This window comes from Pseudorca crassidens, chromosome 3, assembly GCF_039906515.1.
Source record: "Pseudorca crassidens isolate mPseCra1 chromosome 3, mPseCra1.hap1, whole genome shotgun sequence".
NCBI lineage: Eukaryota > Metazoa > Chordata > Mammalia > Artiodactyla > Delphinidae > Pseudorca > Pseudorca crassidens.
The window spans coordinates 104206142-104230970 of record NC_090298.1 but is presented as its reverse complement, the minus strand read 5'-3'; the positions used below and the strand labels follow the sequence as shown (position 1 = coordinate 104230970).

At 37.3% G+C, this 24829-nt stretch overlaps 1 pseudogene; it reads left to right on the top strand.

The window, feature by feature from the left end:
- The first annotated feature begins 5318 nt into the window (after positions 1 to 5318).
- LOC137221004 (small ribosomal subunit protein uS2 pseudogene) lies at positions 5319 to 6309 on the top strand (annotated as a pseudogene).
- Positions 6310 to 24829: the final 18520 nt, after the last annotated feature.

Genomic DNA, 24829 nt, shown 5'->3' with positions numbered 1-24829 from the left:
ACTTCCCAGCTGAAGAGCTTATAAAAAATGTGAAGTACTCTAATAATTTTAAATTACTCTATATTGCACATTTTCAGATCACCTCCAAATTCAAGTGCTTATAAAACTGCTCCCATAATTTTAAATTGCTATGTGCACAGTGATTTAAAATTGTGAGAGTGCTTCAAAGTTTTTTAATAAGTGCTTTAATTTAGAAGTGAGTTGAGCAATACTCCAGTAAAAGTTCAAGAAATTATTAAACTGATATAAAAATTTATCCTCTGGAAAGAAAATTACATTATGTCTAAAAGGGTGAGGCTGCAAATGAATATATATAAGGATGAAGGTATCAAATGCTCAGGAACAATCAGTAAATGAAATGAGATAATCAGGTCCTGGGTAGGGGTTTGTTTGGATAATTTTGCTCACTGCTTGCCTGAAGCTGCAGTTCTTGAAAATCTAACAAGTATTTCAATTCCTTTAAGGTGAAAAATTGCATATAGAGGATTTCATTTTCGATGCTCAGCATTTTCAAAGATGTCAGGAAATTTCTCCTGAAACTATGGGAAAATGGTATTGTTAGATGACAGGAGTATATTTTAGAAAAAAGGGGAGCAGAAGAGAGAGAAAAAACAAGGGAGAGAGAGGAAGGGAAGAGAGGAAGAGAGAGGCTGGTGGGAGAGAGTTTATTGTTGAAGAGGTCTTTCCCCACTTGCCAGTAAGGTAACTTCTGGACATTCCTGACTCTTTAATTTCTCATTTTTCAAAGGTAAACATGGCATGTTTTAAATTGGACTCATGGGTGAATGAAATTGTTTTCATGAAGAACAGAATTCTTTTCATAAACCAATGGTTCTGTTCACCCTAGAGAAGCACATAGATTTTGTTTTCTGACCACCATACACCATTATTGTTACGATGCACCAGGTGATTTGACATTAAACAGGCTACCACCCTACACAGATCTAGCATTGTCCCACATATTTGGGGGATAAAATATCTTGATATGTGCCAGCTGCCAACAACTTGTTTTCCATGTCTTCTCCAGCTTATTTTTGATGCTGTTCAGGGCAACATGGTGGTACGTTTTGACTTAGTCACTGGTTTGTCTGACTGAACTACCCAATGTGTCTGAAATATCAAACGGTTTCACGGGAACACAAGGCCTCGCGTGTATTTAACTAGAATTTTACAAAGGCTTTGATTAATAACATTGAACTGAAACACATAAAAGATGAGGATGTTCTTTTGTCAAATTGTTGAAGTTTTGTGATTTATATTATACATGTATTGTGATTTTTTTGTACTTTTCCAAATTTTGTGAAACCCTCACAGCCTTACTTCTAAGGAAAAAGAATTTATATTTTACTAAGTTGAAGATGAAATAAAGGTAAACTGCATGTTTCAGCAGTTCATGTTTTAGTATGGGAAATTATATATATCACTAGGTTCTAAAGTGTAATAAATGGGTGAATGTTAGTTATATCTCACATTGCTGTAAATATTACTGTGCATCAAAACATTTGAAATTGTTTTCCTCATCTTCTTTTTTTCACTTATGTAAATAGTCTTGAAAATAACTGTATCTTCCTATATTTTTTAAAGGTAGAAGATTAATCTCTATAACTGCAGGGAAACAAGACTTTCTGAAATGTAATACTATATACACATACAAAGTAAAGAACAGTAAGACCGTATGTGAGATCTTACAAAGAGATTGACTTTTTTTAGGACAATTTATCATTTGTCGTGTATCACCATTTTCTAGAACTTTTCTAGCATTGTTAACACAAATTGCATTCTGTGTCCCCAGTAGAACCCTTATTAGTGGCCTGGAAATAAGGGTTACTCTGATCATCAGGCCTCAGAGAAAGGAGTTGTCTGGTTCCAAGAAAGTCATTGGTTTGCTTTCACTGCCAGAGTCTGATATTTCAGTGTAGAATTACCTCATTGTTTTCTGCCTGACATGCTTTGTTTCAACTTCTCAAATCTCAGCAGACACTCATTTAAAAAACCCTCCACAATGGTTTGTTCTCAGAAGGATTTTCTTTCTTTTTCTGAGTCAATTCTGAGCAGTGAATAAGATGTGTTTTTCTTACAGTTGTCAATGAAAGACTATCCCTTTAACTGCCCAGCTTATTAGTCATATGCATTGCCTTAAGATATTGCCCCAAAGATCAATATCCTGATATCCTTTCCATCTGCCTAGACCAAGATAATTAGGCTCTTTACTTTGTTTTGTGTGTAATGAAAGAGGCAACTATTGCTCATAGGGAAAAAAGGCTACATCCCTGTGGTAAACGTATTGACATTTACAGACACTGGCAGAGCACAACATGGGGAGAGTAATGAGAAATTTGACTGCTTTCCTCTCTCTCTCTCTGCTTCCTGTTTTAGAGCTGCTACATCCCACAGTGAATTACTAGCTACAAAGAGAAGGGACTGCTTAGGGACTGACAATTGAGAGCATTTACAATTAGCTGAATTGATTAACCTTTACAAATGCTGTTACTTTATGAGGTGTGTTTCTCAGCCCTGGTTGAACAGTATGCGTTATTGATTCAACATACTCCTTTACGGAAGCCCTGATTGGTCTGTGACGCCACCCGTCATAATGCCTGCCTTGGTAATCGTTTCTACATGTTCTTGGGAAAACTTGACACGGAAGGCTGACTGGCATTATGTAAATGGGGTCCACGTCTCCCTCTCGGAAGGCTGTACAGCCGGCGGAATCCAGGGCATTCAACTGCATCCCTATCGCCAGGCGCATACACAAAGAATACCAGCCTCCGTGCCAGCCTCTCACTGCAGCCCAGTTCACAGCCTCACTCCCAAAAAGCAGCCTGCAGGAGGGAAAGAGCCCCAGACACTCCTCCGATATTTCCATGTCCTCTGTATTCCCTGATTTTTTACGTGTGTGTGTGTGTGTGTGTGTGTGTGTGTGTAAGGGAAAGGGGTGGTGGTAAATTATCCAAAAAATTGAATTGTATTTAGCTTAATTTTTTTTTTTTAAGACTGCGGACTGACTTTGAGTGCCACTTCAGCCGGTGATTCCAAAATCTATAGTGGAAGGCATTTTCCTTTAATCAGTTTCATTCAAAGAAGCTCGGTGCTTAGAAATAATAAATAATACCTAGGAATGGCTGCCTTCCATCCCTCATGCCCCAAAGAACTATATGAATACAAAAAAAAATACTATTTGCTTTTCCCTCCCTTCTTGCTTCCCTCTCTCTCCACTTTCTTCCTTTTATCCTTCCTTTCTTTTTCATTTCAAGGTGTACATTTTTGTGATTGTAAAGATAAAAAGACTAAAAGCTTGAAATACATACTACAGAATAAATCCATCAGCTGTTCCGTCAGCATTCCTAAAATGCATACCGCATCTAAGACCAGTTATATGATTTGCGGGGTGTAGGGCAAAATGAAGATGCAGGGCCCCTTGTTCATAAATTATTAAAAATTTCTAAACAGCAACAGCAGAGTGTTTAAACCCAACTCAGCTCTTCTAAGTATGAGACTTAAGTGACGGCACAGGTCACATGCCCAGGAAGTAGGCTCTGCCTTCATCTTTGACACTGTTATTTGGGAAAAGATTGAGGGAGGCATGGGCCTGGGAGGGTGGTATTTGTTTTCTTTCCCAACTCAAACTTAAACTTCCCTGTTGTGAGACTGGTATATTCCAGATCATGCTGAATTGCATATGCTTGTTTACCACTTAAACTGCTGCTTAACTGGGTCTGAACTGAGAGCACCACCCTTATGCCCATCTTCTGCACAGCGGATCCCAGCGACTTGAAGCACTTTTATCCATGCCAGAATTCTGAGATTGGAGCGTTTGTCACTTTGTGCATCCAGTAATGGCTGAAAAAAGTTTGTTTTGCTTTATGTGATTAAACTGAATACTTGGCTTGATGCACATGCAAATACATGTGCATTTATTCTAATATAATACATATATATATTCAAATGCACGGGACTTTTTCATACATGAATGTGCGTAACAGAATTGAGTTTATGGCATTCCAAGAAACAGATGAACAATGATGGAAGACAGCCATTTTTTTTTTAATGAAGAATTGATGCATTTTTAAAGGAAAAAAATCAGGAAGCTGCTCTAACAAAGTCTGCAGCATTCACAGCATGACAAACAAATTAGAAAACAGCAGATGCAGCACAAATTAAGATGTATTTAGCACAGCAGCCCATCAGATGTGTGAACGTCTTTTGTAACTCAGCTCTGCAAGGTTGATGTATCGCACTTTAGACAGCTGATAATGAACCCTCCTAGCAATTAGAAGTGGAAATACCAAGGAGTCAAAATTGTGCTGTTCCCAGTGGGCCAAAAAAGGAAAAAAAAAAAAAAAACCTGTGTGAAATTTACTTCTTTATGTGCTTGCAAAACAAAGAGAATGTTTCAATTTATATACTGGTGTGTTTGAATTCTCCTGCCTTTTAAAAATTCCTACTTCATTTTAATTACCATCTGATTCTAAAGTGTCATTAAATAAGCATGAATTCTGTTGCAGTCAAACACGTTTTATGGCCAACACAATGTCTCTCCTTTATGGGATGCATTATTTAGTAATCTTACATTAAGACAATAACTTCAATCATTGTGCCTTCAAATGGCAATAAGCATGGTAATAGCTTTGCTGAGCTCCTTCCTGACTTTTCTATCATTGTGTTTTCCCTTTAATATTAGAGCATTGCTTTTATTTCTATGCAGAGTGTGTTTTCCCCAATTTCTGTTTTCTGAGAGTGGAAGCACTTTTGCAGTAGGGAACAAAGCATCAAAGTCCATTTAATAGGCCAAATTCTATCCCAATCCAGTGTCAGGCTAAACATGCACTGCTAATGTTTGCTTTTTTTCCCCATCAATATTGGATTTAAGCAAGCATATCATTTCCTAGGAGGAAGAGGTGCCTGGTAGTCACTCCTTAGTGCTAGCAACAAATAGTCCAGCATTTTGTCAAGTATGGATTTTGACAACCCTAGCTTGAAAGAAATCACTGGGGAATAAACCAAACAACAGAAAGGTAACAGATAAGAAAAGGAAACCTAATTGGTGTACTCTGCCTAGGAAAGAGAGGTCTGATAGGTGATTTAAAACGTAACCCTCTTATGTGAATAACCTCAGATGATTCTGATGTTCATGATCTTAGCTAAATTAGCATCACAGTTACAATTTCCAGTCTGTTTGCTGCTATTATGTTGTTGAAATCTGTATTCTTAATCTCTGACCTCCAAAGAGCAAACTCCCAGGGTCAATTCTAAGTTAATTTAAAGGAACGTAAGGCTCAACTGAAACATACACTCATATTTCTGTAAGGCTAATAAAAATGTCCAAGTGCATATGTGCTGATCCGTCATATTGTGAACACAAAGGATGGAATTTAGTTCTCAAGGTGGCAGCCTTTCTGAGCTACCCAGAGACGTGTCCAAATGGCATGGCCCTGGGTTCTGGTCATAACAGGGAAACATTCACAACGTCCAGAGCCCTTCATGTCCCGCGGATAAAGGAGGAGGCTGTCCTCACAGTCCCTGCAGCAGGAACCCACTTGGGTGGCACCAATCTTGACTTCCAAATGGAACAGTTCATTTACAAAAGGAAAAGTGATAGCATCTACATCATAAAGCTTCAGAGGACCTGGGAGAAGCTCTTGCTGCAGGCTGGTGCCATTACTGCTATTCAAAACCTGGATGGTGTCATGCCATATCCTCCATCTGTGCTGAAGTCTGTGCTGCCACTGGAGCTGCTCCTATTGCTGGCGCTCCACTCCCAAAACTTTCACTAACCAGCTCCAGGCAGCCTCCCAGGAGCCCCGACCAACTTCCGGTGGTTACTGATCCCAGGGCCGACCACCAGCCTTTCACAGGTTATGTTAACCTGCCTACCATCACTCAGGGTAAAGCAGACTCTCCTCTGCGCGGTGTGGACATTGCCATCCCGCGCATGGGAAGGGACGTCCCTCAGCGGATGTGACGTGCTGGAGGACGGCCGGGAAGTTCGACGCCTGCGCGGCTCCATCTCCCGTGAGCACTTGCGGGAGGTCTCTATAGAGACCCTGAAGAGGTGGAAAAGGGTGAGCAGGTCGCTCCTGAAAAAGTGTTGGCCCTGGAGGAAATTCAGGGCATATGAACTGCTCCCACTCTCGAATTTACGACTCCTCAACCCGCGGTGGCAGACCGGCCTGAAGGCACAGGTGCCCTCGCAGCCTATTCATCATTTCCTGCTGAACAGGAGCCCAGCCCGCCTCGGAGAAGACTTGGGCAGTGGCTCCCACCGCTCAGGCCACTGAATGGGTAGGAATGACCACTGAGTGGTCATAAGCTGTTCTTCCTTAGGCTCTTAAACAGAAAATGAAGCAGAGACTATTAGAAATTATGTGACAGAGTCCAGAGGGCATGAACTAGCAGGGTGGAGAACGGAATAGGCCTGCAGCTATTTGATTGATTTGTTTGTGGATTTTTTCCCCGTGTTTAAAAGTTAATGCAACAATTTTAAAATCAGCAAATTTTCATGCAGAAATTTGGATTTTAGCTTTTTTGTTACTTCAGCTAGCAAAGGGCTTGTATTCTCACATGGTCACAATTGGGGGACTCTCTGCCTTCAGGTGGGCTGGCACTCTCCAAGTTTCCACAGTCCCCCACCTCCGCTGCCTCTTCCACTGAGCCTGTGTGTTAGTTACTATTCATCATGCTGCTTGCGCTGTTGTTTTCTCAGGCCCCAAAACTTTTCTTACTCAACTGATTTTCTTATTTATGTTACCTGTCCAGCCCTTATAAACATTTATGTTTATGGCCCCAACTGTTCTTAGTATCCTCATTTATGAAATCAGAGGGATGAATTAGGAGATATATTTTTCAAATCTAACATCCTATGATTTTGTTTTCTATTAATATTTATACAAAACTTGAGGGGAAAATAGATTCATTAGAATAAGGAGACATTTAGGGTAGTCATGAGAAAGAAGTGCTAGAATAAAATGTGAAAGAAACATTGTATTTTTTTCCTGCTGGCTATTTTGAACTCTCTTTATCCTTAAAGAATGATAATCCCTTACATCTGTGCAATGCCATAGTACTTGTGAAAGTGCTGTCATATAAAAGAACCTCTTTGAGCTCATTTTATGAGGCTCTTTTTTAGAAAAGACATGGATGAAAGGTGATAGATAATCCCATCTAGGATGAACTCCTTTCTGGGTGTGGGGGGTAAATTAATTGCTTTATCATGGTTTCTTCTGGCTGTGTAATTCCATTTTTCATCAAGGCTATGACCTTTCCTAAAAGAGAAGTTATTACACTGAGAAGGAGTGAAGCTGTTAGAACCTGTTTGCTCCTTAGGAAGATGGTTTAACCCAGGTTTCCCCTTTTATACTGATTTATGAGGCAGGTGGTACTAAGCAGTCTCCAAGCTTATTACAACTATTTTCATTCCAGTATTGTGAATCTAAAACAAACAACGATGTTTAGAAATAGCTGGAGAGACCTGGGTAATTTCTAAGTCAGTCTCCAGTTATGTACTGTCATGTGTGTAGAAGTCATCAGCAGATTTCTCTTTTCTCCATTTCCACCTTAGCTGGGATTTGCATGGAGAACAATGTTGGGATGAGTATCCAAACCTGTAAGGATAATGTGGTGCCTGAAAAAGACCTCTGGCCACAGATTTCAGCAGCCAGGGTCCTGGGCTTGCCACTTACCCTTTGTGTGAACTTGACTCATCTATGAAAGAGGAGTGTTACTTCAGCAAAACCTGGCTTCCCCTCTGAGCCAGACACATGGACCCCTGAATGGCTTCCATTACCCCTCCCACAACTTCCCACTACGCATTCTCAAAACTGGTGAAGACAATAAGTGTTGTAAAGCTTCGCTGAGGGAGAAGTGTTTTTGTTCACAATTACTAAAAACTTTTTCAGAGACAATATTTAATCATATTTGAGCTTCAGAAAGTTGCTTATATCAGATGGTGGTGGGTACAGTTAGATTCAAGGGTAATCTGAACACAGCAGTGAGGTAGTATATTTTCAGCTCCCTTTCCCTCTTCGCATCTTCCCCTCCAGTAGTGCTCATATCTGTAACAGTCCAAAGTTCTTTGATCACCCAGATCTCACAACTATGCCTATTGAACTAGGATCTTCTCCTCCAGATCCTAGCCCATTTGCTCATTCCACCAAAATTGGGATGTCCTGGTTTAGTGAAGCCTGTGTTCCTAAACCGGTACAGCAGTTTACATGTAGCTGTTAAGGCAAACAGTGACTTAAGATCGTGTCCGTCTGTTTCCTTTGCATTCTAATCAGGGACATTCACAACCACAATCCACAAACACATTATTGTTATTAAGGGGAGAATTACAAATACCAAATGGTTGAATAGGGGGCAGAGTCAGCAGTCTTTCCAACAATCAGCAAAAGGCTGATGAAAGGATAAGACTATAGGATAGCCCAGAACACTGTAGTATTAATGACATTCAAAAATTATCTTCTCACAGGTGCAGTCTTCTGGAGAGGGACTTTTTCATAGGAAAACTCCAGGTTTCTTCTTTGATTGTGTGTGCATAATACCAGCATTAGAAAATTTTATTATTAGTAAAAGTTTTGACTTCTTTTGGAAAATTCTCTACCTGATTTTTGGGGATGAAGGAGAAGGCAATCATTGCAGGACTGACTTTATAATGATAGACTGTGATGTACTGAGCCTCATGATGTTAAATGTTAGAAAAGAAACTCAGTGATTGATGCCGAAATTCAGCCTCTGTACACGGGTTCCAGATTGAATCTCGGAGACAGAGTTATGCGTGAAGTAGAAGAGAATAGCTTTACTCTTTATTCTGCTGTGGCAAAGGGGGCCACAGAAGGCTAATGCCCTCAAAACTGTGTCCTGACCTGGAGGGGTTTTATTGTAATGGTGCAAAGAGGAAGGCATGATCAGCTCATGGACATTCTTCTGATTGGTTGGTGGTGAGGTAATTGGGAGTCAGCATCATCAACCTTCTGGTTCCAACCAGTCTGGGGTCTGTGTACCTGTGGGTGACATACAGTTAATTTCTTTCACCTGGTGGGGGTTTTAGTATCTGCAAAACAGTTCAAAGTTATTGTTATGTATATTCGTTGAGGGGGAACCAGGACCCTGCCCTAAGGCTGCACTGTTGTTTCTTGACTGCTCTTCCTTTGTCTCTACATCCCCTCCCTTCCCTGATTAGCAACTGTTTGAACTGGCCCTTTGGAACTCAGGGAAGGTCATGGAGGCTGAATGAAGCCTATTTCCTACGAACAAGAAACAGGGGACAAAGAAAAGCTTTGTGCCCAGGAGCCCCACAGGGTCCTGCTCTGTTCCATGATGATGACAGGACAGTCACCATTACTAAACACTGGAAAAGAAAGTATGGCTGGTTGTGTGGTTTAGGAGCACATTTTTAGAGTAAATTTATTGTAAGATGAGCAAAATTTGCCCTGTTAAAAGCTGGTTATATTCTGAACCTTATTTAACATCCAAACTGTAGTATTTGACCTTCATTTTCACGATGTGTAGTATTAGTAGTTATTAATGGTTATCATTTGATATGATAGTTCTAAAATTAGACCAGATAGCCCACCAAAGTACTCATCACCTTTAATAGGAAATGAGGAGGATTCTCTGGGCAACGAGGTACATTCTTAGGCTCCTAAAAAGGGAATTAATCCAATTGTTTTGTTGTTGCTTTGCTGTTGTTGTTTTGCTTAATTTTAGGTGTTTCCTTTCTACCCACATCACATCTTTGACTTATTGTCTACCAGTATGTAATGTCCAATAAAAGGAAACATAAAATACTGTTGCATTTTATTTAAGGAAAAAGACCCTTTAGACATGAAATCTTTTCCAGATAAAGGCCAAATATTACTGTTTCTTTGTTGAACTAGATTGTTTTCTGTTTCATGTTCAGTTCATTCTGCACTTTTATCTTTGTGTTCTCTACAACCTCTTAGCTAGCACAGGTTTTGATATGTATTGTGTAAATATAAAAGTTCACTGCCAAGTTGAATAGACAAACTGATAACCAAACAATGGCATTGATAGAGCAGACTTGCTGGTAACAATGCTGTAACATGCCTGCTCTTAGAAAGGCTAGGTTAATTAAACATGGGGGTTTAGGACTTTATTTAGTCTTTTTGCATTATGTCCATTAAAAAAAATGATTTTTTTCTTGCATGTCTAAAGATGGATCGATTATAATAATAATTTCTAACATTTGCATACGTTTTTAAAGTTTATATCATTTTTACGTAAATTATTTCTTTTAGTCATCACCACAGTCCTATAAGTTGAATATTATTGTCTCCATTTTGTGGATGAAAATCTGAGACTCAGGAATATTATGTCATTTCATTAACATCAAATATCCAGTAACTGATGAATCTAATACTTGAACATTGTCTTCTAACTCCTGGCTTGGCAACTGGGAGACTAATTTCTTGTAGTTCTTTCCATTACATGTCTGTTAGTGCTATTTTTCTTCTGTTGAAACCTTGGTTGTCTTATATTTTCTTCTCTATTGCCTGAAAAGAATCCTGAAATATTGTGTGTTCTTTTTTTTCCCATTTCCTCTTCCAAAATTGCTCTTTCCATGGTTGGCAAAAGAGACATAATTCCTATCCATCCTGAATCTTACTACTCTCTCTTGCCATGGGATGCAAGCCTTCCATCAGCCCCTAACAGATACTTCATAAATGCATTCTTTTGAGAAAACTATTTATAACAGCAAAACAAGGAGATATCCTAATGGATTGTTGAAGGGGGTGGGACCTTATTTCATCCATATAATAAACTCAAGTCCGAGAACTATTGCTGACTGTATACCCTCTGAGGAAACATGTGGAAGAATTTCCATGTCGAGAATTTTTTCACATTGAAATGGTAAATCTGGGATGCCTATTCTCTGATATTTATCCCTTCCTGATTGAAAGGTGCTATTGAGGGCCTTAAATCCCACGTACCACAGGCTGCTCAGCCCAGGACTGAGCAAGCTCCCATGGCAGTGAATGAGGCTTCCAGGCAGAGAATTTCAGAGACACACTGCTTCAGGGTGGAAGTTGTCTGTGTGCTGGGAGCTGTCTGATGTTTCTCCAGGTAAACTCATAGGTGGGCTGAAGCAATGTGTAGCAGTGTATGTGTGCACATGTGAGTGTGTGTGTTTGTTCATTCAGATTTGAGTGAGATTTTGATGGATGACATTATATATTAAGATGACATTATGGAATAGAGACTAGATTCAGAAATTCCAAGATCCTGCCTTGGCCAATTTACCCTCATCACAGAGTTTCCTGAAAGAGGTATAAAGGAGAGCTGTAAATGACGAATATAGTGTTGCTTTATTATTAGATGAAAGCCTGTTACCTCAGTGCAGAACTCTCTGGAAAATTGGGCTGGAGCTCATGACTTTAGCTTAAATTCTAAGTGGGGCCTCTTTCTTACCTTATACCAAAATTCTACTACTTTATGGTTATAGGACTTGAAAGGATGATTATGTATAATTGAGGATAATTATAGTGTATATATATATATATATATATATATACACACACACACACACACACAAATTCATTGCAAGGAGTAGGTTTACATGATTAGGGGCTGCAATCATGTAAACCTACTCCTTGCAATAAATTTTTTTCTTATGTTCTGAAAAGAAAGTATTAGTGGAAGCCATATAGTTACACTTGACTTTTACTCTAAGCCTATCCAACTGTAAGTGTGGTTCTATTGGTGGCATGGAATTGACCTGGTTAGACTGGTATTATTTCCTTTATGAAAGAACTGAGTTGTGGTGTACAATTCTGATACCAATTCTGACTTGTGTGGTGGTTTTACTTCCTCACCAGCAAGCAATTCTCAGACCCTATCTACCTGGAGATAGTGTCAAATCTTATAGGTTAAGGGTTCAGCCCTACAAGAGTGCCTCTCCCTGCAACTTCAGATGCCAATTGCAAGTACAGGTTGCTCCTGTGCTTCTGACCTACTGGCTGTTGATTGGAGCCTCCAACAACCCCCTCCTTGGGTTCGATTAATCTGCTGGAGTAACTCACAAAAATCAGAGAAACATTTTACTTACCAGATTACTGGTTTACTATAAAAGGATATAACTCAGGAATAGCCAGATAGAAGAGATTCAGAGGACAAGATGAGGCGAAAGGATGAGGAGCTTCTATGATGTCTGAGTTTGCCACTCTTCCAGCACATCCACGTGTTCACCAGGCAGCTCTGCAGTCCCCATCCTTTTGGGTTTTTATGGAGGTTTCATTACATAGGCATGACTGATGTAACTCATTGGCCATTGGGTATTGATTCAACTTGTAGCCCCCTTCCCTCCCTGGAGGTCAGAGGTGGTGGCACTGAAAGTTCCATCCCTCAAGTCACATGTTTGGTTCTCCTGGGAACCAGCCCCCATCTTTAAATGCATCCTTAGGTGCATTTCAAAAGTCACTTTATTAACACAACGAAAGATGCTTTATCTCTCTAATCATTTAGGAGCTCTGTGCCAGGAGCTTGGACTAGGATGAAGATTCAATATGTATTACTTATTACAAATTACAATATCACAGGTGGTTAGAGGAGTGTTTCCCTACTTGCCTTCCCCAGGGCTCTGTGTGTGAATGTGTGTATGTTTGTGTGTGTGTATGTATTTTAAGCAGTTAGGCTGAAAAGTCATACCCATTGGAAACTAGATATATATCTGGTCCCTGCTCTTCACAGTAGGGTATCAGAAAGTCCTTCATCTCCCTCTATGTAATTACTTCTCAAGGTACATAGTTCTTACACGATTGTCTGGGATCAGTGATGAGCTGGGCAGTTCTGGCTTGCAAAGAATGTTTGTCTGCTATTGTACAATAAAATCTCTAATGGGTCTTATTAAGGCATCCATTAAGTTAACTGCAAAGTTACATTAAATTTTGATTATTTTCTTTCTTTTTATTCTGCTTTACACCTGTGTTGTCTAACCTACTGTATTCAAACAGGTTATACAATGAACAATTCACAATTCTGCATTCCTCATTAATTGCATCAATTCAAAAAGGGCCCCAAATTTAAACAAGATGAGTATATTTTCTATTAATAATTTTTCATAAAAATATTAAAGCCCACAAATTATATCATTCATCTTGTAGAAATTAAGTGTTTAGTACAGTTCAAGTCTGAAAATATTCCCTACCAATAGAGGACACTCATACGTGTGCCTAATTCATGACTCAATTCCTTCTTCAGCAGTTGTGTCCTGAGCTGTCCTCCCTCCACTGGATCTAGTATAGATATTTCATGATCTCCAGAATTGGATTCATCCATCATTGAGTCCATAGTTTCTAAATTTTCAAAATCTAGGAAGATACATAATATCTTATCACTGGCCTAACATCCCTAAAGTTTACAACACACAGATCCTGAGCCATCATAGCAGTTATGTCAAATAAAGAATGATATTCAGGGGCTTCCCTGGTGGTGCAGTGGTTGAGAGTCTGCCTGCTGATGCGGGGGACGCGGGTTTGTGCCCCGGTCCAGGAAGATCCCACATGCCGCGGAGCAGCTGGGCCCGTGAGCCGTGGCGTCCGGAGCCTGTGCTCCGCAGTGGGAGAGGCCGCAGCAGTGAGAGGCCTGCGTACTGGAAAAAAAAAAAAGAATGATATTCTAAAACTCAGTGTGTTTTATAGACCCTCATTGTAATTTCCAACCATAAGCAACGCATGAGTCTAAGGGGTATTGTGAAAAAGAGGAACTCTGTCATCAGGCATTTATGGAGAAATTGTGTTTCTCTGTTCCTGGTGGAGTGGGGGGTGGGGGAGGGGAGGGGGACGCTCATCCATAAATACGATCCCTGCTTTTCTCAGAAAATAGTATTGAAAACACACTTCTCTACTTTTGAGTTTTTCCTGAGGATCTTTTATACTCTTTAGTTGTCAACATTTTGAAAACCTCTTAAGAATTTTTTTCCCTGAGTTCTTGGAACTTCAATCAAAAAATAAAAGGAGAGATTAGGGAAAAGGACTCAGTGCCAAGAAGTGGTAGAACAATAAAAAAGAATTATAAAGCTTGCAAGACTGACATAAGAGAGTAATTACTAAGAAGAAAACCAGACTTTTTGAAATTAAAAACAAATGAATAACTAATCCATAGGTCAAATAGGGAATCATAATGGAAATAAAAAAATACATAAACCTGAATGACAAATACCAAAAGTGGTATTTGAGAACAGTTTATACTTTAATTGTTTACATTGGAAAAAAAGGCTAAAAATTAATGAGGTTAGTACTTCAGAGGTCAGAAAATAAAAAAGAATGAATTTAGAGAAAATAGAAGAGAAGATAATGAACAAAAATCAAATATCAATAAAATAGAAAACAAAATTATAATAAAGAGGATCAAAAAACTGTAAGTGACTTCTTGAAGAACCCATTAAAGTGATAAATCTCTGATAGTGTTGATCAACTTAAGGGAAAAAAAATGAATGAATGAATGGATGGAATGAAAAAAAACTATATATTTGAATGGATAGTAAAAATGTAGAGAATTCTACAAGTGATTCTACTCCAAATAATTTGAAACAAACAATAAAACGCTAGAAGAATACTACATCAAGATTGACTTGAGAAATAGCAAGAATAAACCTATAACTATTAGGGAAATTTAATATGAAGGGCAAAGTCATAAAAATATAAAAGCAAGCTTTGTGGGTGCCTTCTACCAAGCATTCAAGAGACATGATTAGCAGTATTACTGAAAATCTTCTAGAGTACAGATACAGAAAAAATAATCTTTAACTCATGCTATGAACCCAGTATACACTGTGATCAAACTAAGAATACCTATTTGAGAAAAATTAAAAGCCAAATTTAGTGATGAAGGTAGATATAAATATCTGATAAAAGGAATAAATGTAACCAAATTGGTGAAATATTTGCACACTAAAAATTAGAAAACTTTGATGTAGGAATTTAAAAAGGACACAGATAAATGGAAAGACCTCCTGTGTTCATGGATTGGAAGAATTATGAATGTTAAAAAGCTCATATTACCCAATGAGATCTACAGATTCATTGTAACCTCTATCAAAACCCCAAAGGCATTCTTTCCAGAAATAGAAAAAAAATCCTAAAATTCAAATGGAACTGCAGAATGCCCCAAATAGTCAAGGCAATCTTGAACGAGAAGAACAAAACTGGAGGTACCACACTTGCTGATTTTCAAACTACACTTCTAGAGTAATCAAAACAGTATGGCATTGATATAAAACCAGACATATAAATCAATGGAACAGAATAGAGAGCCCATAAATAATAAATGTGTGATCAACTGACCTTTGACAACAGTGCCACAATAAGTCCAAAAAAATGGTGTTGGGAAAACTAGATATCCACATGAAGAAGAATGACATTGGATCCTATCTCATACTGTATTAAAAAATCAATTTAAAATGGATTAAAGACTTAAACATGAGATAGAAACTGTAAAACTCATAGAAGAAAACATAGGAAAAAGCTTCTTGACATTGGTCTGGACAGTGATTTTTTTTTTAATATGATCACAAAATCACAAGCAACAAAAGTAAAAATAGACACACAGGATTGCATCAAACTAAAAATCTTCTGAAACAACTGCAGAAGAAACAATAGAGTGAAAAAGCAACCTATGGAGTAGGAGAAAATATTTGCAAACCATGTATCTGATAAAGGGTTAATTATCCAACATACATAAGGAACTCATAAACTCAATAGAAAAAAAACCCCAACAAAACCCTGATGAAAAAGACCTGACAAAAGACCTGAATACACATTTCTCAAAAGAAGACATACAAAAATCAACAGATATATGAAAAGGTAATCAGCATCCCTAATTATCAGGGGTATCCAAATCAAAACTACAATGAGATATAACCTCGCATCTGTTAGAGTGACTATTAGCAGAAGACAAGCGGTAACAAGTATTGATGAGGCTGTGTAGAAAAAGGAATCCTGATACACTAATGGTGGGATTGTAAATTGGTATAGCTATCACAGAAAAAAGTATGGAGGTTCCTCAAAAAGTTAAAAATAGAACTACCGTATGATCCAGCAATCCCACTTCTGGGTATATATCCAAAGGAAATGAAAACAGGATATCAAAAAGATATCTGGACTCCCATGTTCATTGCAACGTTATTTTCAATAGCAAAGATGTGAAAACAACCTTAATATCTATTGATAGATGAATGGATCAAGAAAATGTGACACACACACACACACACACAATGGAATATTATTCACCAGAACAAAATTCTGCTGTTTGTGGCAACATGCATGATCCTGGAGGACATTATGCTAGGTGAAATAAACCAGACACAGAAAGTTAAGTAATACATGACCTCACTTATATGTGGAGTCACAGAAGTGCTTTCATAGACACACAGAGTAGGTTGCCAAGGGTTGAGGGGAAGGGAAAATGAGGAGATATTGACCAAAGGCTACAAAGTTTCAGTTATGTAAGATGAATAAGTTCTGGAGCTCTAAAGTATAGCATGGTGACTATAGGTAACAATACTGTATTGTGTACTTGAAATTTGATAAGAGGGTAGATCCTAAGTATTTGCCCCCCGCCCAAGCTGCCCCACATAAATGGTAACTATGTGACATGATGAATATATTAATTAGCTTGATTATGCTGATCATTTTACAATGTATACTTACATCAAAACATCAAGTTGTATACCTTAAATATATACAATTTCTATTTGTCAATTATATCTCTTAAAGCTGAAAAGAAAAAAAATTGTGTACATAATTTGGGCTATACTTTTCCAGGAAGTTCTTATATATTATTACATAATATTATGTCTATGTATGTTTACTCCACTAATCTGTGAGTGAACTTGTTGGCAAAGAATATAAACTACTCATCTTTGTATGAGTAAATTACTCAGCATGTAGATGCTCAATAAATGTTTGGTTGAATTCATGTATGAATACTGGGGTAAATTTGAGATTGCCAAGTATGATTATTTTTAAGATTCCTAGATTATATAAATCACACATCCAAACTTTTATCATAAAAAGCCCAGTAAGTTTACTCGGGGTTTCCATTTCCTAGCTACTGAAATGAAAAAGAATTTGCTCCTTGGAGAATAATAATGCATTGTCCAATTAGTGTAACTAATGAATGTTGTATTGAAAAGTTAAGTTATAGAACGAAGCACTTAATGAGAATTTAGGTATTGGAACTAAGGAAAAGGAGAATTAGGCATAGTCAGTAAGAAGGAAATCATAAATCTCTTAGGATGAAACATTATAATTTATTATTTATGAACCATTCACTTGGGAAGCAGGAACTAATAAGTGGTATGTATGTTATAAAGTGATTAGCATGCTGCTAGCTACGCCACTAGCAGACAGTAACTCATCAGTAATATGCATGTTATAAAGTGATTAGAATGCTGCTACCTATGCCATTAGCAAGCTGCTTAGCTTTGTGCCAATTATTTAATCTCTTTGGACCTTAGGTTCCACCTCTGAGCATTAAATATGTTGGCCCTACAACAGCTTAGGTCCCACCTGTTATTATATGTCATGGTTACTTTTGATATATTCTTTTCCCACATATTAGAAAAACAGGTAGTCCACTCAGTTTCAATGACCCAGTAATCCAGAAAAACATCAGTTTTATATATATATTGGAAGTGACATCTGCAAATTGAATACACCCCAATAATTTAGATATAAAATTTATGGAGATGAGATGTCTTTAAGGGTAATGATATTTAATCATAATTCCAGACAGTTTCGTGACAAGGACATTGAAACACAAATAATGTGAATGCAGTACTTCCGACAGGAATTGCTTGTTTCCTGAATGTGCATTCCAGCACATGGAGAGATAAGGCAGAGGAGCACACTGGAGTTCAAAGAATTTTATTTTTTTATTTTTTTTCATTCATTATAGGCTTAAAAAATTTTTTTTCTGTTTTCTTTTTTAAATTTTTATTTTATATTGGAATATAGTTGATCAACAATGTTGTGCTAGTTTCAGGTGCACAGCAAAGTGACTCAGCGATACATATACATGCATTTAAATTGCAGAGTTTGTGAAGATTATCTAAAGCTATCTATAAATCAGAAGTGCTCCCCCTAGGGCAGTGTGGTACAGTAGATAGGTCTGAGTTCAGAATCAAATGGAAATGGGATTAAAATTCATCTCTGCCATCAGCAGCTAAATTTATAGAATTTACTTAATTTCCCTGTATCTTAATTTCTTCATCTATAAAATGGGGATCATGATACCTACATTACATGGTTTTATAATAATAAATAAAACACCTTAAGTAAAGTGTTTGGTACATAATACGTACTTTAAAAGGGTGTTTCGGCTTCAGTTTTATTTTTTTTCATTGATCTTAAAATCTACCTTGAAATCCACAGCACTGACAAGTGAAAACACATGAAATAACTCAAGAAATATTTACTCAGAGTCCTTTTTGCACCAGATAATTTTTTTGCATTTTATTTTATTTTTTATACAGCAGGTTCTTATTATCTATTTTATACATATTAGTGTATATATGTCAGTCCCAATTTCCCAATTCATCACACCACTCCCCCACTTTCCCCCCTTGGTGTCCATATGTTTGTTCTCCACATCTGTGTCTCTATTTCTGCCTTGCAAACCAGATGATTTTTTTAAATGCTAGAGATACAATGGCATCTCTAGACAGACATGATTCTTTCCTTCATGGAGTTCATTCTAGTAGGGGAGAAAGACAAAAAAAAGAAAAAGAAAAAAATATCACTGGAAGTTGTGATAACTACTCTGAAGGAAACAAATAGGAATTATGGGAAAATAGTGAAATATTGGGTAGTAGGGATCAGAAGAGAAATCTACTGTATTAAAAAATGAAAATGTATCAGTTTAAGTTAAAAGTAATAAATTATTACACTAAATTCAGGAGGATATGCACGGATCAGCAAGATATTGTAGAGAAGCAGAGTAACTCAAGCAAATGAAGTCAATAGTGATTTTTATCAGAAGTTGAGCAACTGTGATCTAAGGTAGTTTCACTTTGGAAGAAGTCTGGGGCTGGATTTGGGAAAGAATTTAAGATCATCATGGTTGTAGTCTGGATTATAGGTAAAAAAGGTCTGTAGCAAGCCTGACCACTCCAGAACTTCTTGGATACTGAAGTTCTGCTATACCTTTCATGACTTGGTCAGGGTGAATAAGTAAGTTCTTTGTGAATCATGTTGCTTCCGCTATTATGTCTAATACTACTATTCTGCTAGGAAAATTTAGAGGGAGCAAGACAGTTAATTAAAAGTAAAACATCAGGGCTTCCCTGGTGGCGCAGTGGTTGAGAGTCCACTTGCTGATGCAGGGGTCCCGGGTTCGTGCCCCGGTCCGGGAAGATCCCACATGCCGCGGAGCGGCTGGGCCCGTGAGCCATGGCCACTGAGCCTGCGTGTCGGGAGCCTGTGCTCCACAACGGGAGAGGCCACAGCAGTGAGAGGCCCATGTACCACAAAAAAAAAAAAAAAAAAAAAGTAAAACATCAGGTATAAGGAAGAATTAATATGTGAGGAGTAAATGGGGCTTCGAGGTAACTGTGGGCAAGGTAATTTACCAACCATGATTTCATTGAGAATAATAAAAAAATTTGTATAAAATCTTAAACAATATCTCCTTGAAAGCAGCAGAGAGCTACAAGGAAATGAAAAATTAAAGGAATAAGATCTTGGCAAAGAAAGAAACTGCAAGAGATGAGCCCAGTGTTTGACTTCTAAGACAAATTTAGAATTATAAAGGCAACATGTATATGTATGTCATTGAAGTATTGCCTATATTACCATGAGAGTCCAATGTCCTATCCTAAAGGATGATCAGTGATTGAATGGACAGACAAAATTCATAGTCATAGAATACTATACAAAGCATACATAGAAATAAGTTAAACAGAACTACATTTATCAGCATGGGTGGATTTGCAAATCCAACGTTGAATGAAAGTAGGAAGTCCAGTGAAATGCGTAGATGTATTTATTTTACAAGCATGCACAAGTAATTGTATATATTTTTGTGTATATACAAATGCTTAAGAAAAGTATAAATAGTTGTTTATTGCTTTGGAGTTATCTGGTAAGATCCCATGTTAAATCATTGCTGGAACTAAAAACATACTAGACAGAGTTACAGACTAACAAAGATAAAAAAGCTCACAAACTAAGAGCATACATAATACTACTCAAACTAGTAAGTTTTTTTACCTCTTAATGAACTAAGATCTCATTTGGAAATAATAGCTTACAAGAAAACCTGTCTTTTCCTCTGGATATAGATTTTTTACCCAAATATAATTTAATATATTTTGATGAATATGTAAGAGTAAAATAATGGAAGGAAGTTTAGAAGGGTACACTTTAATACATGGTGGAGATAGGGATGGGACAGATAACTTATCTTTTATAACAGATAAAAGAAATGCACACTCAAAAAATCTGAGATTATATCTTCTCTGATAATGATATTATGTCATCAGCTGGAGGGTATTTTTGATTGAAATCTGCATGTTTAGGGTCCATGAATACCTATAGGAAGAAGAACACACTTTTCAATTCAGAATGTTGTTCAAAGTCTTAGGGAAATGAAGAATAGAGTTTTCAAAGGGGAAGAAATAATCTACTCTGTCAAATCAGTTTTTCAAGGGAAATAAGTGAACTGAGTGTGAATAAGCAAGACAAGTCTTGGGCCTCTTTGCGATCTTCGGTTCTGGTGAAGTTCCTAAAACAATAATTTCAACTATTTGTTACCTGGGCACCTGTTAGTAAACAAAATGTGTATTAAAATGTTTATAGGATTAATTGATCAATAATCAGTATAACTTTCAACTCTTAGAAATGTGTTGTAGTGCACACCTTAAGCAATGATTTAATCAGAGCTCCCAACGATGGAAAATATCACATACTCTCATATTTAGTCAAGGTGGTTTGTGTAATAGACAAGCTGTCTCCGGTAGTGGATAGATTGAAATTTTCATCCAGAGAGTATTTAATGTTTTCATTTAGTGTGCTTGCTTATCACCAGTGGTCTGCCCTGTAGCACACTTGAGTTCTTCTATGATCACCACAACTTGCATTTGTTTGTCTTACTCTGTTGTGCTCTTTGATTGCCAAAGCCTCTCTCCTCCTTCTTTTCTCAGCTCATATTCATTGTCAGGTAGTATATTATAGTACATGTGGTCATTCTTTTAGTGTCATATCAGCATTTCTTCTCCTGTTTCTCAGAGTTATTTATTATGGTGCCATTTTGTTCACTTCTTAAAATCTCTGATCATGTAAATAAATGCTCAGATGTGCATCGTGTTTCTAGGTTAATATAAGCTCTAAGAATCATGTAGAATAGAGTTACATCTTTTGCTCACTACATACATGCACTCAAAAAGAGAGTTGCTCACGTTACAGGAGACACTCAAGAACTGAGGCCAACTGAGGAAACAGCAGAGTCATGTTTTCTATCTAACGTTCACACCTGGGTATGTGTCAATGAGTAGAATGGTTGGGAATCAAACACACTATTTAATCGTCTTTGCTGTTTCTCTCTTATTAATTTGCGTTTCTGTCCTCCCCATCTCCTGGATGCATAAAAAAATGCACATATAATGTCTACAAAGGGTGATTTACTGAAACAAAGTTATGAATTATTTTATACATTGAGTTAATTGTAACACAGCTAGATTTTAACTGTGAAATATAGAAACTTCAAGCTCATGTTTATATGGATGAAATGATAAAGCTCAGAGACATTGTAATTCTCAGTCATCTCTGCCTGTCAGCATTTATACATGAGTGTGTATACTTTTCATGTAATTTTCAGGGTTCTGACATTCACTATTTGATGTGATCATGTAGAAATGACTTCCAAATGAGTCTTGGAAAAACATAGATGAATTTTTTTTCTGTAGTAGTGTTGAATTGATGTTCTTTCTTTTTAAATATTTTGTAGAATTTGCCAGTAAAACAATATGGACCTGAAAATTTCTTTTCTTTTTTTTCTTTTTGGAGTTTTTTTTTTTAAACTTTATTGACTTTTTTTTTGGTAAGAACAATTAACATGAGATCTACATTCTTAATAAAGTTTAAGGATATGATACAGTATTGTTAACTATAGGTACAAAGTTGTAGAGTACATCTCCAGAGCTTATTCATCTTGTTTAACTGAAACTTTATGTCAATTAGTTAGTAACTCCCATTCCTCCCTCTCCCCATCCCCTGGAAACCACCATTCCACTCTTTGATTCTATTAATCTGTTTTCGATACCTCATATATGTGGAATCACGCAGTTTTGTTTTTCTTTGACTGGTTTACTTTCTTTTGTTTTTTTTTAACATCTTTATAGGAGTATAATTGCTTTAAAATGTTGTGTTAGTTGCTGCTATATAACAAAGTGAATCTGCTATACATATACATATATTTCCATATCCCCTCCCTGTTGCATCTCCCTCCCACCCCTCTAGGGGGACACAAAGCACAGAGCTGATCTCCCTGTGTGATGCAACTGTATCCCACTAGCTATCTATTTTACATTTGGTGGTGTATATATATCAGTGCTACTCCCTCACTTTGTCCTGGCTTACCCTTCCCCTCCCTGTGTCCTCAAGTTCATTCTCTATGTCTGTGTCATTATTCCTGTCCTGCCTCTAGGTTCAGCAGAACCTTTTTTTTTTTTAGATTCCATATATATGTGTTAGCATCCAGTATTTGTTTTACTCTTTCTGACTTACTTCACTGTGTACGACAGACTCTAGATCTGTCCATCTCACTACAAATAACTCAATTTCCTTTCTTTTTATGGCTGAGTAATATTCCATTATATATATGTGCCACATCTTCTTTACCCATTCATCTGTCGATGAACACTTAGGTTGCTTCCATGTCCTGGCTATTGTAAATAGTGCTGCAATAAACATTATGGTACATGTCTCTTTTTGAATTATGGTTTCATCAGGGTATATGCTCAGTAGTGGGATTGCTGGGTCATATGGTAGTTCTATTTTTAGTTTTTTAAGGAACCTCCATACTGTTCTCCATAGTAGCTGTATCAATTTACATTCCATCAACAGTGCAAGAGGGTTCTCTTTTCTCCACACCCTCTCCGGCATATAATGTTTATAGATTTTTTGACGATGGCCATTCTTACTGGTGTGAAGTAATACCTCATTGTAGTTTTGATTTGCATTTCTCTAATGATTAGCGTTCTTGAGCATCCTTTCATGTGTTTGTTGGCGATCTGTATATCTTCTTTGGAGAAATGTCTGTTTAGGTCTTCTGCCCTTTTTTGGATTGGATTGTTTGGTTTTTTTGATGTTGTGGTGCATGAGCTGCTTGCATATTTTGGAGATTAATCCTTTGTCAGTTTCTTCATTTGAAAACATTTTCTCCCATTTTGAGGGTGGTCTTTTCGTCTTGTTTATGGTTTCCTTTTCTGTGCAGAAGCTTTTAAGTTTCATTAGGTCCCATTTGTTTATTTTTGTTTTTAATCTCCATTAATCTAGAAGGTGGGTCACAAAAGGTCTTGCTGTGATTTATGTCAAACAGTGTGCTTCCTGTGTTTTCCTCTAAGAGTTTTACAGTGCCTGGTCTTACATTTAGGTCTTTAATGAATTTTGAGTTTATTTTAGTGTATGGTGTAAGGGAGTGTTTTAAATTCATTCTTTTACATGTAGCTGTCCAGTTTTCCCAGCACCACTTATTGAAGAGGCTGTCTTTTCTCCACTGTATATTCTTGACTCCTTTATCAAAAATAAGGTGACCGTAGGTGTGTGGGTTTATCTGTGGGCTTTCTATCCTCATCCATTGATCTATATTTATGTTTTTCAGCCCATACCATAGTGTCTTGATTACTGTAGCTTTGTAGTATAGTCTGAAGTCAGGGAGCCTGATTCCTCCAGCTCCATTTTTCTTTCCCAAGATTGCTTTCGCTATTCGGGGTCTTTTGTGTTTCCATACCAATTGTGAAATTTTTTGTTCTAGTTCTGTGAAAATGCCAGTGGTAGTTTGCACTGTATCTGTAGATTGCTTTGGGTAGTATAGTCATTTTCACAATGTTGATTCTTCCAATCTAAAAACATGGTATATCTCTCCATCTGTTTCTATCATCTTCAGTTTTTTCATCAGTGTCTTATAGTTTTTTGAATACAGGTCTTTTGTCTCCTTAGGTAGATTTATCACTAGGTATTTGACTCTCTATGTTGCAGTCGTAAATGGGAGTGTTTCCTTAATTTCTTTTTCATATTTTTCATCATTAGTGTATAGGAATACAAAAGATTTCTGTGCATTAATTTTGTATCCTGCTACTTTACCAAATTCATTGATTAGCTCTAGTAGTTTTCTGGTAGCATCTTTAGGATTCTCTATGTATAGTATCATGTGATCTGCAAACAGTGACAGTTTTACTTCTTCTTTTCCGATTTGGATTCCTTTTATTTCTTTTTCTTCTCTGATTGCTGTGTCTAAAACTTCCAAAACTATGTTGAATAATAGTGGTGAGATTGGGCAACCTTATCTTGTTCCTGATCTTAGAGGAAATGTTTTCAGTTTTTCACCATTGAGAACAATGTTGGCTGTGGGTTTGTCATATATGCCCTTTATTATGTTGACGTAGGTTCCCTCTATGCCCACTTTCTGGAGGGTTTTTATCATAAATGGGTGTTGAATTTTGTCAAAAGCTTTTCCTGCATCTATTGAGATTATCATATGGTTTTTCTCCTTCAGTTTGTTAATATGGTGTATCACATTGGTTGATTTGTGTATATTGAAGAATCCTTGCATTCCTGGGATTAACCTCGCTTGATCATGGTGTATGATCCTTTTA